The 13,118-nt window shown below is 43.4% G+C and overlaps 2 protein-coding genes across 2 annotated transcripts in view; one reads left to right on the plus strand and one right to left on the minus strand.

Moving 5' to 3' along the window:
• Positions 1-13,118, minus strand: part of LOC131282322 (6-phosphofructo-2-kinase/fructose-2,6-bisphosphatase-like) — a 64,705-nt gene that overhangs the window by 4,777 nt on the left and 46,810 nt on the right. The window lies entirely within an intron of this gene.
• LOC131282323 (alpha-N-acetylgalactosaminidase) overlaps positions 5,748-13,118 on the plus strand; it is a 48,255-nt gene continuing 40,884 nt past the window's right edge. Inside the window, exon 1 of the mRNA XM_058311751.1 lies at positions 5,748-6,426. The gene's annotated coding sequence lies outside the window, so the exon portion shown is untranslated. The remainder of the gene's footprint in view (positions 6,427-13,118) is intronic.

Here is a 13,118-nt window from a genome sequence, read left to right on the forward strand (position 1 = left end):
GGCGGAAGGTGAAACGCTTTCACACACCTACCGACTCGCACAGCATCCGTTTTTTTACTCGAAGAACCAGGGCACGGTGAAAATTTCGAAAGACAAATAAATTCACTTCCCGCCGTATGACGTTCTTTTCTACGGAAAGAAATGAAAACACATCTCGGGCCTTTTTTAACGCGGCAAAGAAGAGAATGATTTGAAATGATCGTTTTTTGTTTGAGACGTTTTTTCGAACTGCTGAGAGAAAGTGGAATATTTTTCAGCCTCTTGTTGGACCGTTTTAAAACGTTAAACTTATGCAAAAGTCCCTCTCGCAGCAAGTAACGGTAAAAGGTTCTGGCGAGGGCAAGGAATGCCACCATCAGATCGGGTAGGTGGGGGAGACAAACAGGCATCCGTTTTGACACTTTGGCAGACAGACCGTCGGCAAGACGCCTCTCGTCAAGGGCGCATGCCAGGGTGCACCACGAATGGTTCTACCTTCCCTTTGTCGGATTTCAATGTGTAGTGGTTTGACCAAAACATTGTTGTGTGATGAAGTCTGGCAGGACGAGCCTCTTTGGACATTGTTTACGTATACCAGACGACAGTAATGTTTACTTTACTTGTGTTACGCCATTTCAAGAGCCGATGGTAAACATTTATTGTTCCCTTGATAAATCATACTCAATGATAGATACTTAGCTACCATTTGTAATTAGTTAGAAACTAATAGAGAAGAAACCAATCTCTTCCGATGAATCATTACGAAGCACACGAAGTTTTCTTTAGGATACCACTCGACCAGAGTGCGATTCCGATTGGACGACATGTGACGATTAATTTAAAACGGCAAATTTGGAGTCATTGACGTAAGCTATACCTCGATTTCCCAATGATATCAGTACCATTAAGGAATGGCATAAATTAAGCTCTCAAACGCGATTCCGTGTTGGACTTCAAAATAGTTGCTGAACATATCGATCCCGGAGCACGTGTTTAAGTAATACCGGATACTTGTTGCTCCGGCTAGTACGGATCTCCAGCGCTCGAGGAACGGACACTTTCTCGGTACACACCAGGGCCGTTACGGGGATCCAACGGACCGACGCCACGGTGGACTGGTTTGATAGGCGAATGAGCAGAAAATTTATTTATTAACCCACCGATCCACGAGACACAAGCGACGACGGAAGGAAGCGAACCAAGGTGGAAAGCATGTGCGAAAAACAGGGTGTCGTCTTATCAGGGAAACATCGTCATCCGATTCGTTTTCTCGAATCCCGGGGTTTCATTTATCGCAAAGCGACTTGCATATATCTCGGCCTATGTAGATTACTGACATTACTGCCACAATAACCGGATTTCGAACGAGGTTGGATCAAATATCAAATTTGATTTGAACGTTAATGGGGGGAAATGTTAGTCAGGGATCCACAGACCGTCGCCGCAGTTAAGCAGGGAATATGACCTGCGCTAAACGGCACCAAAGTAAAATATTGATAGATTTATTTTCAAATTTACAGTATTTTAAGTCAATCGGATAAAGTTTACCTAGTTCTTTAAAAGCTCATACAGTTATTGAATCTTTCTAATAAAATAAAAATCCCACATGATGTGAACCATAGCGTTTGATAAAAACTCGATCGAACGATCGTGCGCCAAACACATCCGCCACGAGGTACCGGTTGCAAGTCTGGGTCGGGAAATCGCAAAGGAAAAACCTACGCGACACTTGAGTGACTTTAAAACGATAAATTACCCCTTGGGTGTACCTTTGCCTGGCCACCCGGCCTTCGTGGCACTTACCCCGAGTAGCCCGTATTGCAAACCAGCGGATGATTTGAAACAAACCTGGCAGCCGGGTTGATGAAGCAGCCAAAAAGCAAGCAAAAAAAGCACACACATACCTCAACTCTAAGCTCCTTTAAACCTTCGTACACACGCATGAGGAAAATGGATTCGATAATTTCCTGATAGCAAACGAAGTGCACCGATCCGGATCGGCGGTACGTTTTCGATCGCTGGTGGAGTAAAAAAAGGGCTTCAAGCAGTTCCAAAAGAAAGCAAGGGAAAGAAACATGCAGTACATATTTATGCGTGTGTTCCCTGCAGTCGGACCGCGTACGGTAGCCTTTCGAGACGGTTATGTAACTGATCAAACGAAATTTCAATGACAATATGCGGCAGATGAGAATACTTATCTCTATAGCTATGGTTGAGGTAACGAAGCTTGAATAATTGTATTTCATATTTGTAGGAGAAAATGTAAAAAAACATTTTAAAAAAACATACACACAAAGGATGACATTGAAATGGAACTCAGTTCAAATTATTTTGGCAGTGACGAACGGCTTTACAAATTTTCAATATTTGCCGACAGTTGGTAAGCAATCTTTCTTATCAAAGAGCGACCAGATTGAACTGGTTGAGACAACGTAACGTCAACGTCAATGAGAAACGCGTAGCTTTCTAGTTTTTGGCGATATCAGAGATCGAAGCATAATATGGTGCCACATACCACATTTGCATGAATTAAATTTGAGAATTACGACTTGGCTGTCCCGCGGAAGTTTCATTGGGTTCTACTAAGGCTCTAGAGGTGCAAAACAGATGGCCTGCAAACAACGTTGACCTTCATTTGAATATTTTCTCTCCTACCAAGAGAAACCAAGAGATGCGCTGCTGCCCCTGAACTAATTTCCTTCGCAGACGAAGGAAGCATCTTCCTCGCAAGGCATGATCTTCCCGACGATGGAACCACCCTGCCGCCGGACTAATGGATGCCAGGGGATGGCGATAGTTTCGCCCGCTTAGTAGGTTAAGATCAGAATACATTATCGGGCGGGCTGAGGCTGTGCTGTCCGATTGGCTCACTTTCTCGTTCGTCGGGATGTCATTGAAAGTGAGCTCGAATGAAATTGCTGGTTGGCACTGGATAATAGGACGATCCTGATCAGGTTTGTGAGCTAATGAGCATTGCAAAGTGCATCATTTCATGGAGCCTTTAAGGTTTGTGCAGGCCACACGTCGTTGAAAATTTTCCCGAGAAACGTGGATAGTATATAATTTAAAAAAAGCTGGGCTTAAGATGCTAAAAAACAAATCTCCCATCGATCGTTCCTATAAACAACACCAACATCAAGCAAGGAAGTGGCAAACAATAACGCATGGTTGAGTTAAATGGAACTGATAAGTCCTGGCGAACGGCAACGACAACGGCAGCTGATTTCGAGCCTTCTCAACGTGCGTCCTGAAGTATGAGTTTTACGATGCTCTCCTTTCTCTGGCGACCCCTGACAGGGAGATCAAAACCATCAAGTGTGTCCACAAACATGGGAATTATTTTTTAAAAGTTGTACCAGTTGTTTACCGTTACCGGGTTCCACAATTTGCGTGACAATAAAACGCGAAATAAATGCGACCAAAATGGCCTGTGGGCCTTCTGCTCTCGTTCTCGCTTGCGGTTGTGAAACCATTCACTGCCTCCATTAACCAGACCATTCCGAAACGAACGGCATTCGGTTCTCACCATTTCTTTAGGTCATCGTATTGCCAATTCTTACCAGTTCTTTTTAGTGGCATATAACCATACAGAAGGAAAAACGGAAATTGCCATTCTAGGTGCTAAAAGGTAATGTGTTAGATTGATTGTTGCGAAAAGACAAAACTGAAAATTGCGAATTGGATCAGTTCGATTCCGCCGACCCTATTAACCCGCGTGTTGCGTTAGAAGCAAAAGCACGTCAAACAGATGCATCTGGTGTGAGCGGGTTATTATTGACCGCTTCAATTTGGCCTAGTGGCAATTGGTGCATTTTCGGAATACCACACCGTGTCTCACCAATTCCCCTCCTTGGCGGTTTGCATCTTTCAATCTGCATGTGGTTCACCAATCCCCTCACACGGTAGCGAGTTGTTGTGTTCGCGGGGGGTGATAATTTGCGTGGCCTTGCACTAAAGAAGGCATGCGAAAATTTTCGAACACAAATTAAAAGGTAAAAACAGATTGAAACAAGAGATGCCGCATGACGTTCACGTCCTCGGGCGGTCCCATCTCGAAAGCCGTCAATCCACTGTTCTCTGTCGCAAGCGCAAAGAAGCGATGCTGCTGCTGGGGATGTTTAGACCTGATATTAGATGATGATGATGCTAATGGAACCACTAATTCTTGGCGGCGGTGGGCAGTAAAAGTTTGCAATTGCATCGAACTGTCGGACCGTGGTGCGAAGAAAGAAAGGCAAGTAAACGAGATGCGTAACTAGGCTCCTTTAAATTTAATATCGGTTCAATGAATGATTTGGTTGAGTTTGATGAGTCCCACTTCTTACTCCTACATAGGTTTGAGAATGACGGAGTTAACATAAAATATTTGTAAGCAATAACCAAAGCAAATCACGAAGTGGTGGTATCAAAGTGACCCTTCACGAAAAATGACCAGTTTAAAGCAACAAGATTTTTTAAAAGAATAAAACTGTGCAATTCATTTCGCAGTAGAAAGGAAAGCAAGTTATATAATTTGTTTTTTTTTTCGGTTGCTCATGGTTCAGCGTTATTCCAGTTCCATTTGTTGTTCTCTTGCTACATGACCAACATAAGATTTGGTTCAGTTTTTGAGTAAATGGTAAAATTATTTTTGATGTCGCTAAATAATTTATTTGATGTACTGCAGTTTCGAATTAATCAAATTACTGTTGTAAAACACCACCTGTATCTGTTTTACCTGTTAGAGCTTTAAACTAGTTTTCCTTAAACAATCATCTCTTCAAAGATCGTTATCTTTACTAGTTTCGCAATTAACATTTTTGCTTTCATCACAAATTTCTTTGTTACTTGTCTTCTCAGTAACATTCGTCTACTCAGCTATTAAACCAAGTGTTCTATTAAAAACTACCCTAGTTTCATCAGAGTTTTTTTTGTATTTAAGATTTTTTTAACAATTCTTTTGTTAGTGCCACAAAATAGATTAGCTTAATGCTTTTCTTCAAATGGTATTCGGAAAAGTGGGTCATACGAAAAGATAAGTTTCAACTGATGGAATGCACAAATTGATTTAAAAATTGCGCAATAACACAATTTTCAACAAACAGGCGGTGTTATACATTTAAAACCACGGGTTTTGTTATAGCAGTGATTAGTACATTTTACCACTCGGGACACGGACACATATCATGCAACACGCGCAGATCGTTGTTTTGCTACAATTCCAGTGGAGGAACGGCGCAACATTCGTCCGGAGCGACACAAAATGGAGGGGAAACGATCGCGCGATCGTTTCGACCGGGACGGATCGTTCCGATCGTCCGGTGGAGCCAGGAGTTCGACTTTAGCCCTCGATCGTGACGGTCGGGTTTGGAGTTGGCGATTGGCGTTCACAACACAAGCGATTTTCAAAATACCATCAACAACGGTGTCCGTTTATCCGTTCTCCGTTTGTCCGGTCGCAATTTGAGACAATTTATCACGCTTACATCAGACATTAATCGTACGAATTAAAAGTTGTTCGCTAGACGGACGAAACGTGTGCCCGCGTGCGGTTTATCGAAGTCACTGTCCGGTTGGTTTCTTACAGTTCTTTTTCCCGCGTCAAATTTGCATGCGCGATAGAAGTTGCCCTGTGCTAACAAAAACAGCAAACGCTGCGAAAAGCCGTTATTTCGGCGGCTGTTTGATAAACGTTCCCGTTTTACGACCCCGCTCCGTGTGACCTATCTTTGCCGTCGTCTGTCATCCCTTCAGCTCACTATCGCTTCCCGTTCTCTGTGTGCGGAGCCTCCACAGTATCAGTAGTAAGTGTTCTGCTTGGCCAGTTTGTTCACTGTGTTGGTTACGTGCCGTTCCTATCAATTATTGTGTTCCGTCCGTGGTGGTTCCCCAAGTACATCGCGCATTAGTGTCGCCCTTATCTTTCGAGTTGTCCAGTTGTTCAATATCGGGCTGCGAAAGCAGACGCGAAATCGACCATACGCTACAGTGATAAATAAAATCGTAAAATCCAGCAGACGCGAAATAAGCACAAAAAAACATCCACTTGCACTCGAAAGTGCATTACGAGGGGACTCTGCCACGATAACGATACAACTGGAAAGGAAAGAAAATATAATCGAGTGCATTTGTGCATACGCCAGACGCTTGCAGGCAAACCGAAAGCAGCAGCGTAAAAACGAGTCCAAAGAGAAAAAAACACCCAAAACCCGTTTCATTTCCGCCGGTGTTCCGAGATCCGCGAAACGGGAAGCAGTCCGAGGGACAAGCCTACCACCAAGTTGAGACACATTTTGCCGAAAGGGAGAAAGAAGCTGAGTGAGTGTGAGCAAGGTATTTGAACGTGCAAACTGTTCGGAGCCTCAGGATAAACCAGTGTTAAGCCAGTTCACGTGGCCCTCTCGACTGCCCGAGAGCTTGCTCATCGAGCATAAGCGACCAGCCCTGGTTGAGGAAAAGCAAATAAAGGTTTGTACAAGTTCCATGGCGACACCTCCCAGCCTAAGCTAAATTCAACTGATGTTTTTCCGTCTGCAAGCGCGAAGTTTGAAACATCAAAAAGGACCTTTCGAGAGTTCAATCAACTTGTGAACTCTGGGTCTCCTGCAAAACCGCGTGTCCCTTCAACGGAGTTCGTAGGCCGCATCGCACAAAAACCCATCGCCTAACGTCTTTCCGGGCTAGAAGGAATGTTGGAAATGTTTCTTGTCCAAGTCACGCCCGTCTTCGAACGAAGACACACAGAAAGCGAGACCCACAGCGAGCGGGCGAACGTCGAGCCTCCCAGACGCGGAACTGTGGGTCAACTCTGAAGTTCTTTTTCTTGGGTTCTTGGAACACGCTGGTTCTTCTTAGGTGCGACCTGGCGTCGACCATAGAGGTAAAGATAGACAGCAGCAACGGCATCGCAAGACGTTCGATCTTGGGACACCTTCTCTCTGGGGGAGAAATAGAGGCACCCGTGGGCTCGTTCTTGCCTGCATAACGGGTCCCCATCAGTGGTAACAGCGCTCCACGGAGGCTGCTTCGATGACGTTACGTCAATAGAGGCGCGCGCCCGTCTGAAGCAAAACCTGTTTGTATTTCTTTCCATTTCTTTTATTATTACGATCGCTCTTTGTAGAGATCTCCCACCTTTTCTTCTGAGCCATTGCGCGGATCGTAAACGAGAGAAAGATCTTATGATGTGTCTACCCCAGATTCACGACCCTTGCTCCCTTCGCGCACCACAGGTTGTTTCGAACGCGTTATGCTCACGATCGTTCGATCTTTTCAAACATAGCAAACCACTGTCTGGACGGTGGAGGTTTTCCTTTTTCCCACCGAGGGCGCCAAAGGGATGCGATCGATTTTATTTCGGAGAGTTCGAGCGATCGAAATCGATTCCGTTTATTGAAATCGTCAGTCACTACGTTTTATTACCGGTCCCTTTTCTTCGGATTGCTTTTTTTTTAAAGATTACTTTCTACCGGACGTTGCAGTACGCTGAGTTTATTACGCAACCTTCACTGGCCCAGTTCTGGAGGAAGAAAAAGGATTGTGACTCAATTCGGAACGAGTATGTAATCATTGCTATTCTGCTAGATAAAAACGAGTTAAAGGAAATCCGGACGAAGTTTTTCCCCGACTAACCTTTACCGGCCGACACGTACACCTTGAGTCCATGTGGAGGAGGCGGGTTTAAACATAAACCATTCGCTACGCCATCCGTAGCACAAGGTCTTTAACGGACTCGTGCAACAGGAAAGTTTATTTACCAGACAGAACCGGGTCCGCTGCCCCTTGGTTCGAGCGGCTCCGGGACCTTACCCAGCCATCTAGAACAACTGTAACTACTAACCTTGATTCTGCAGTAAACTCATACACACACACACGAACACACATGTATGTAAAGAAGCACGGTGGTCACACCAGTTCTGGAGGGTGGTTTGGTTCTTCGCCTTCGCCTTTAATAAGGCGTACGATATTCGTCTCGCAGGCACGCACAGCAAACCGGCACCAAGTAAGGGACTGGTCGGTTGCTGGTGGACGATGAAAGGTTGCTGCTGTGACCCTGAGGAGTGTAGGTGCATCTGGCGGTGCAACGGGTGTACCGATTATTCTAGCCGCTGGACACGTAGTTCTTTTCTAGAGTGAAAACTTCGAGCAGGTTGTTTGTAAACTGACTTGACTACACTCGATTGGGATCAGAGCGCTCGATCGGTAGTTTCGAAAGGAACGTGCTAAGTGCGATAAATCGAGATAATTATAAAACGTGTTTGAAACTATTGGTTGCAAACCAGCATAATCAATTTGGCAAGATTGACTTTTGAAACGAGGATGAAAAACATTATGAAAATGTTAAAATTAATCTACTAATCTTCATTACTAAGGTTGTGTGAGGCAACATGAACCCCTTCAGCGCAAAACTTTTATTTCTCGCAATCCACTTAAGAAAAATCATCCAAATTATCACAGATCAATTCTCCACCTTCTCTTCTACTGTCATATTGTTATTAAAATAAAAATTTTAAAAAGTAATTTTGTAGAACAAAAGGCCCCAAGTAGTGGGGTAGAACGCACACTGCTAATTTTTTTATTAGAGCTAGTTATCGGGACATTCGTATTTTGTTAGTACCTTTTTGAGCAATTTCAAAACAACGTAAACTATGGCAAGGAATTTAGTTAAATGTGCTACCAATTGCAAATTAAAATTGGTTTTATTGTAATGAATTTAAACTATTTAACATTTACAGTGCATTCTGCCCCTCAAAGGCTAGTGTATTTTGCCCCTGGATGAGTATTCTTTAATTTTTATCTCCGCAACCAGAATGTAAGCGCTATGAAATCTTTTTAGTATTCCTTAAGTAACATATTGAAGTACTTGATGAATGTTTGCTCGATTACAATATTTCATTTTAAGACTTGTTATAGCTTAAACTATTGTAAGGAAGTTTTACACAATCTTTAGCGTATTTTGTAAAATCCTGATTTTTATATTGAATCTTAATCCACATAGGATATACTACGCACACTAAATCAGACAACTAAAACCAACACACTTTAATTTACAATTTAAAAAGTAGACTCGAACTTCAAATTCAAACAATACTAAAATACTGTCAAAAATGATCCAAACCAAGGAATAATGAGAGTCGGAAAAAGTTAATCCCTTTTTTATCTTAAAATCGATTTTCTTTTCTGTTTTTATTTGTACTATTATTGTGCCTCCCAAAACAAAGCATTTGAATATTTGCAATGGGCTTTCGAAACTACATGCACAAAACGAGACACATTAACATAGTTTCGGCTGATAGTTGATTTCGTTTGGGGGTTGTTTTGCAAAAAAAAACAACCGCACATAAAAGTGCATTAAATCACACCTCAACGAGACGAATTGGTTAGCGTCGCGCTGAAGCAAAACTGCAGACACTATTAAAATGGAAACTGCACATAGTGATCGCGTTTCAATTAGCATACAGATGGAACACTCGGGGAACCGGTCGTGTGCAAACAATGCGTGCCGCCAAAAACCCCCAATGTCAGAAGCAAAAGAAACACATTATGCCAAACATTGTGGAAGAAAGGAAAAGCGAACACCGATTAGCCACGTGATGTCAATTTTATTAGCATCTTTGGGGAAATTACCTGAAAGCACAAATTAAAAAAAGCGCACAGACACCGTGAACAGAACCGATTGCATCATGGAAATGTGTGAAATGTGACGAAATGTGACCCAAAAAAATTCACTAGGAGAATTTAATTACATGAACAATGAACTCTCACCCTTGCGAAGCTTAAGCATGAGCGTTTTGTTCTTAATGGCATAATTTCTATTCTGTGTCTACAACAACAACAACAACACAGCTGACTTTCCGGCCAATTCTGGCTTCTGTTCTTCAGTAGATTTTCCCCTGGCAAGGGGGAAATTGAGTGGGAATTGGCACGCCAGGAGGCGGTCTAGTCAGGCCCGGGTGTCGGGGGCCCCGAACCTGGTGCATAATTTATGAGCGTTTCCGAATTACATAACCTCCAAAATGCCGCAGCAGCAGCGTGCGTCGTTAAGCGCAGTGGCAAATTTAAATTACTCATTCAAGCTCATGTTTGTTTGGCCATTTCGGGAGGTGTTTTTCCCATGACAAAGAGGCGCCAGGGGCTGAGCCGCGGGAGTAGCTGGAGGTGCACGTTTTTCATTTCGTTTTCCGTTAAGTTAAAAACAAAAAATGGAAAATCAGCATCGTGGGTTTGGTTATTTTTTGTTTTGCCGTGTTGGTGCTGTATTTTGTTTTCACTTTCGGCGTGACGTTTAGTGAGTACCCAGTGAGCATGGTTTTAACGCATCCACGACACGGTGGACGGTTGTTTATGGGTCGTGCAATTCATCAACACCACCGCCTTCGAAGTGAGGCTGCCACGAGAGGAGGCAGCGCAAAGGTTGTTCGGGTACAATTAGCATTATAATTGAAACTTTAAAGCTCAACCCTATAAATTATGTGTGCGCGGGTGGCCAAACTCCAATGGTTTAGGTTTAGGTGTGGTCAAAAGATGGCATGGTGTGTTTGGCGGAGAGGAAATTACAGTACCTCATTTGGTAAATCACTTCTATGAGTGGTTTGTCACGTTTTGTGAAAATCATACCAATATAATAATTGAAGCACTGATTGTTTGCATCATGTTTACAACCAAATATCATCTTTATGATTCGGTTTCGTGTTTGCAACTATTATGCACTTCTTCTTCCCTCCCTATGGTTCATTTTATTTGTTATGAAACATTTTAAATGCCTTTCTCCGACATATCTCTCTTAATTTTTACAACAATATAAATTGAATTCTTTTCAGAAAACTTTACAAAAAATAATAAAATGAAATAAAAGCTACGGAGCGATAGTCGCTGATTTTACAATAAACAGGCCTGTTGTCAATGCATTACCACAAAGAAAATGGTAATCTTTAGGCAATCATAAATAAGAATCTTTTGTCATGTGTTTAAAGTATCTTTATCGTGAATACATAAAAAAGAAACAAACGTAAGCTAAGACTGGTTTCGTGAAGTAGTTGTGCTGGTGGGAAAAATACTCGGAGGAATTAAGTGATATTCGTTTGATCCAATTGTGCTTGTTAAGACCGTGTCCGTTCGACGGTTTCCGGCATGGGGTAAGAGTCTTCCGACGTACAAACCAGTCAAATCATCGAATGGATAGGAACCTACATCCAACATCCGGTAGAGGGCCGTCACCGATCAACCAAGCAGTTGCGGGATCATTTAATGTGATAATACATGACTTGAAAAGACAGATCTTTGACATAAGACCATACATACTTAAAAATGTCAAGTACCACTTTCAATATTCCTGTAGGTTTGATGAGGTTTTCTATTTTGTTCTCAAATATAAAACCAGTAATTTGAATAAGTTAATCTCTAAACCTACATTCCATGAAGACCTCAGGACCCTAACTCGACCAAACCGGTGTTGGAATTAAAACGTCCAAAGTTACACTTCCAAATTCAATCCTCACCCCTCCCCGGAAACCACCCAACGAGGTGAGACGTGGGAATGTGTGCTTCGTGGAGCGACGCCTTAAGCTTTTGATTGATAAACGATCGATTTGTTGATCGATTTCATTCAACTCGAAGAAAAGGCTCGACAGGGGGAGACCAAATGGTGGGCTTGATTTTGCGTTTTCAAATCAATTTCGACCATCAGCCGGTGTTGGGACGTCCGGTGGAGCAGTGGAGCATCAGAGCACGCTGGGTTTTTATCACTTATGCTCCTAGAAGAAAGTTGCTAACAAAAGTGGGTGCTCACAGGGGGCGACGTTGGGCAAACCGGGCTCGGAACGCGTTCGATTCACTTTGGGATCATTGCTCTGGCCGCGATCTCGCGATCGCCGATGGCAATACGACAGACGGGAGGAAAGCTGTACACCCCATTGGTGGAGCGAAAGGTGGAGCATTATTTTTCCATGACCGGGTGATATTTGCAGTGCCGGTTTTATCCTTTTTCCACTCATTTCACTTTCTGTATCTACCGGTGATCGCGTGTGTCTGTGTATGTTTGACTTTGTGTTACAGATTTTCGACGACAACCCGCAGCCGGTTCCGGACCGGTTTCGTTTGCCGGTATCGAAATCGCGACCGTTCGAGCACTCGAATAAAAGCAAACAAGAGCGAAACAGCCAGTTCACACAAAGAAACAGCGATGCAAATGTTTCGAAAGAAAGTGAACCAAGCACCTTTAAAGTATAAGCTGGCCTTGGTATTGATATGGGTAAAAAATCACCTTCCGAACGGAATTCGGCAAATGAGCACCAAAACTCGCTCACATGAATTGCTGGACAGCAGTCCACAACGGTCCAACCTCCTGTCCAGCATCCCTCACAAAACCTCTCCGCAACACCCAAAAGACCAATTTTGTGGTGGCGGCGGCGAGGGGGGTTGGTAAATTTTCTTTCCCAGGATCGGCCGTGGATGAGTGCGAGATTTAGCGAGCCATTTATTTATTTTTATCATCATCCATCCGCAGACAGACCGAAGCCGGGGCGCAACGATGCTTGTAGTTTCACTTTCTTCGTATGCTGAAGCACATCACCTTCGGTGGGGCTTCTTTCTTCGGAGAAATACACAGCCCCGGGGGTTTTGATGTTGCCTCCACAACTAACGACGGCGCCGGCGATGCACGCAGGTGCATTACACGGTTCGCGAGTCACTCCCAGTAGGGGTGGTACTTTTCTTTTCCCCCGTGTTCCGTAGGCGTAGGCGAAATTAAATGATTATTCAAACTGAAACTGCACGCAGAAGAAAATTCGCGCCTTCCTCCGGCGTATGTAGCGTATGGAATTGTGCAGTATCGCCCAAAATAGATCACCCCGAACCGTGGAGAAAGAGAGGCACTTCATTTGCACTTGAGGATTTTACTTTTGATAAACGATTTTCTCCCCCCGCTTCTCGTTTGTAACGGATCGGAGAGGTGAATTCATCAAGGAACAGTGAATAACGAATTCGAACCGATAAGTTACGAAGCCAGCGATCACGAACTGTACCGTGTTTGTTTGGTTGATTTATGTTCGGTGAATATTGTATCATCTGGATTAGAATAAATTTGGACTGCATAATTTTTCATTGGCTTGCCGATGGAAGCATGATCAATGGGTTATTTTTATGCTTGTTTGATGATGTGC

The sequence above is a fragment of the Anopheles ziemanni genome, chromosome 2, assembly GCF_943734765.1.
Source record: "Anopheles ziemanni chromosome 2, idAnoZiCoDA_A2_x.2, whole genome shotgun sequence".
Taxonomy (NCBI): Eukaryota; Metazoa; Arthropoda; class Insecta; order Diptera; family Culicidae; genus Anopheles; species Anopheles ziemanni.